The following is a 4328-nucleotide window of genomic DNA, read 5'->3' as shown; positions in this document are numbered from 1 at the left end:
GCACGGGCGACACAGACAACTGACGGAGCGGCGGAAGGGCGCGGGGCGGTCGCCTCTGGCTTAATATGGCAGATGCGCGGAAACTCCAACAGGTGGCTCCGTGGCGCAATGGATAGCGCATTGGACTTCTAGAGGCTGAAGGCATTCAAAGGTTCCGGGTTCGAGTCCCGGCGGAGTCGTGGCTCTTTTTTCCCTCCTCCCTACAACATATTTTCTATTCTTATCTCTTTTTCCCTAAATGATTTAACTTCCCTCCTGTTCCCTACTACAGTAGCTCTCCCCACTCCATTGGGCTCCTGTGGCTCTTTCGCCTTCAGTTGTTCCTGGGGTCTCCTGCCAGCTCAGCTCCCCCAACCTCAGTGGTTTAGAGTTGGCCCCCGCCACTCCGGAGCCAATCTGGCTTCAGTAAAGAGCGGTGCCGGGGGCGGCGGCGGCGGCTGGAAGGCACAGGAGGCGACAGCTACTCAGTGCCTTCGTGGGTTCCGGTTAAAGGAGAGCGCAATGGAGGCCCGGATCTCAGGGACAGTTCCAGTCCGGAGCGCGATCGTGACTGTCGGCAGCGTGGTGGAGGACAAGGAAATGGGGTCTACAACCTGAGCTCTGCTATGGGACAAACTGCCCCACCAGCCCAGGGGGCTCGAAAGCCAGCACGCACCGAAATCCCAATGTAGGTTTCTGAGCGTCACTCTGGGACCCTTAATTCGATCCATCTAGGATGGGGCCCAGGAATCTACCTTTCTGATAAGACTGCCAGTGATTCCATGCAAAGTGGTCGGAGGCCCACCTTGCCTACCATCTCCTGGAGATGGCCCACTCTGCATTTTCCATCTCCTGCTACCTTCTGAGTCTTCTGACGCTGAGCTTTCAAAGATAGGGTTCCACCTCACTCAATGCGAATGAATTTTAAAAATTCATTTATACAAAGAGGCAATTCATGCAAAAGACACATAATCCACAATTGTGAAAAACGGGACAGAGTAAGCTCAGCATCCTTGTTATTCCTGTATCCCTGCCTCGAAATTCACTCCACAAGCCATCCGTGATAATGGTTTCTTCTAAATGTTTTCAGATTCATTTTATGCCTCTGTCAGCATTTTATATATCTTGACTTCTGTACTTGTTATTGATATATTTGGTAAGTATCCCTTTCAAAACACAAATGGCATTATCTTGTTTATTTCATGTAATACATGTAGAGCTGCCTTGTTCATTGAATATATGATTTAATTGTCCCTAATAGACATTTTGGTGTCTACTAGCCTGTGACACAATGCTTCAGTGAACATCCTTGTTCTTAATTTATTGTACACAAGTGCATCTGTAGGATAGATTGCTACAAAATTGAATTGCTGCCCAAGGATGTGTTGGTGTACTCTTAATTTTTATATTTCTTGATAGATAATGGCAAATTTCTCTGGTAAAGACTGTACCCATTTTACTCTTACTAGTTATCTGTGAGAGTGCCTGTTCCCCCAGACCCACATGTTCTTAAACAGAAAATGGTTTCTAGTTGTAGTTTTAATTCTTTCATTGGAGCCAATTATCTTTTCATACACAATAATTTGTACTATGTTTTCTGTGATTTATCTCTCCTTGAGTTGTATTCATTTTTCTATGTTCTTGGTCATTTTCATATTAGTTTAGAGGAACTTGTAGGCTGAACAAAATTGTTATTTGTTTGTGATATGTTACAATTATTCTTTCCCAGTCTGTTTCTCTTTTGATTTTATTTCGAATAGTTTGATTTTTCTGTCTTACAGAGATTCAGATGCTGTATTTGGATTTATCAGCTTAAAAATTTTTTTTTCTTTTTTCATAGCTTCTAGGTTTGGGGCCATACCGCCTTCAGATATTAAATTATTTCCTTTTAATGGTTTTATTTTATTTTTGGTAAAGGTTTTGCCTTAGGGCATGTGAACTTGCCAGACAGAGAGACAAAGAAAAGGAAAGTGATAAATCAACCCTCAGGGAAGATGTCCATGCCACCTCCCAGGATCTTGGGCACGCATGCCTACTGTGAGTTTCAAGCCACCTGGATCCGGGACTCTTAACTGCGGTCAGCCATATGAGAGTCCAGTGACGTAACTGCTATGCCATCTGCTGGCCTCAGTAGTGTTATCTTTTATTTATTTCTTTTTTTTTTTTTGATCATCTAGAATGTATTATTTGTATAAGGAGTGAAATGGGAATTTTTTCTCAGAATCACTGATCATAAATACTCATCCTTTTATCATTTTCTAAATTCCTATATGCATTTGGGTTTCTGGATTCTCTATTCTATTCCATTGATCTTTTTGGCTTAATTTTGATTCACCAGAACTGTACTTTAAAAAAAATTTGCTAAAGGCCATGTTCACTCATTGAGGAAGGGAGAGAAAGTGAGAAAGCAGTCCCCCCACACACCATGGGGACTGCAATCCCTTCTCCTCTTTCTCCTTTCAACATTTTGGGCATGCATGCATGCATATGTGCCCACCATGATTTTCAAGCCACCTGGTCTGGGACTTAAACCAGGCAATTGGCCACGTGGGATCCAACTGCCTTAACCTCCATACCACATGCTGGACCATTTCGATTATCTATGTATTTTTTAAGAGAGATTTTTTTGCTATAGGGCGCATGCACTCCCTGGAAACACAGAGAGACAAAAAGCAAGAAATCACCCCCAGGAGAGATGGTCATACCACAATTCCTTCTCCTCCATTCTCCTCTTGGGATTTTGGGCACACATAGTCATGCACCCAGTATAAGACTTAAGCCACCGGGTCTGGGACTCGAACAGCAGTCGATTATGGGAGTCCAGCGACATAATCATTTACACCATCTGCTGGCCCCTTGATTATATTTTCAAATGGTTATCACTTATTTTTAAGAAAGCTTTTGATTTTTAAATAACTTCATATCATCATCTTATTAAATTATCTTACTGTTTAAAATAGCTTCCCAGTCTGGGCTAGCAGGTAGAAGGGTAGTTAAGGTGCTGGATCCCACTTGGCAGAATCCATGGTTCAAGTACCAGACCACTCATGCTGGGCACTTTGTGTGTGTGTGTGTGTATGCGTGCGTGCGTACACGCCCAAGATCCCAGGGGAAGAATGGAGAAGGGACTGGTGTGGCCAACCTCCCTGGAGGATAATTTCCCACTTTCCCATTCTTCTGTGTCTCTCTCTCTGGTATACACACATGCCCTATGGCAAAAATGTCTAAAAAAATTTTTTTTTTAATGCTTTTCAGTTTGGGGCCAGCAAGTGGCATGGTGGCTAAGGCAGTGGACTCCCACATGGCTGACCGTGGTTCAAGTCGGCCTGCTTTCTAACCTCTCTCTGGTGCGTGCCCATCCCCTAGAGCAAGTTAAAATAATAGTAGTAAAATTAAATAATTATTTTTAAAAATTTCTAGAAAGCTTTTGATTTAAAATCACAGTGAGGCACTCCTAAACACTCTTACAGCATGACTATAATAAAAAAAGATGCACAGGGTTGACAAAGAGTAGAACCTTCACAGCTCGCCAGTGGGAATGTAAAATAGTGCAGCCTCTTTAGCAAATGGTTTGTCAGTCCCTGAAAAGGTTAATCACCAGGAATTTAACTCCTAGGTAATATACCCATTACAAACAATGCCTCATTTGCTATGCTTCTTTGATTTATTAATATTGTACATTAACAAGTTTTTCAATATTCTTCTTTCATTCCTGAAATTAATCCCACTTAGTTGTGTATGTTTATTTTTACTGTTTTAATATTTTGCAATGCTGGCATATTTACAAAGATTAACATTTAATTACCTATTATAAAATGAATAGCAAATGCATTATTTGTAATGGCCTCAAACTGGAAATAATCTAAATGTCTATCAGTAGTGGTCTGTTTGAAATGTGGATTAAATACAATGCAGAACTTTAAAAAATGACTTACATATATTGCTGTGGGAAAATGTCCAAAATTACATGAAAAAAGCTGATACACAAATGAGTATTTTTAATAAGATTCCATTTCTGTGTATTAATCCTGATAGTAGCAGTAGTAGTAATGTAGTTTATTGCACACACAATGTGTACTTGTGTGTAAACACAGAATTTCTGTAAGGATATACAGTTAACAGAGCAGATCTAGGTTGGAAGAAGGCAGTGGCATGGAGGGGGCTTCCTTTGGACTGTTTGTAATGTTTTTGAAGTATCTTATCCTTATAAGGTGATTTTTGGGTTTTTTTTTTAAAGGTTTTTGCTATAGGGCGTGTGCGCTTGCCAGAAAGAGACAGAGAGATAGAAAGCGGGAAACCCCCCCCCCCGGGGGGGACAGCCACGCTGCAATCCCTTCTCCATTCTCCTC

The 4328-nt window shown here is 41.6% G+C and overlaps 1 non-coding gene across 1 annotated transcript; it reads left to right on the top strand.

Moving 5' to 3' along the window:
- The first annotated feature begins 94 nt into the window (after nt 1-94).
- TRNAR-UCU (transfer RNA arginine (anticodon UCU)) lies at nt 95-179 on the top strand. Its single transcript is given in 2 exon segments — nt 95-131; nt 144-179. It is a non-coding gene; the product is annotated as a tRNA-Arg (tRNA).
- Nucleotides 180-4328: the final 4149 nt, after the last annotated feature.

The sequence above is a fragment of the Tupaia chinensis genome, unplaced genomic scaffold, assembly GCF_000334495.1.
Source record: "Tupaia chinensis unplaced genomic scaffold, TupChi_1.0 Scaffold144016_1, whole genome shotgun sequence".
Taxonomy (NCBI): Eukaryota; Metazoa; Chordata; class Mammalia; order Scandentia; family Tupaiidae; genus Tupaia; species Tupaia belangeri.
The sequence above is the reverse complement of the archived record's forward strand: the minus strand, read 5'-3'. Positions and strand labels throughout refer to the sequence as shown.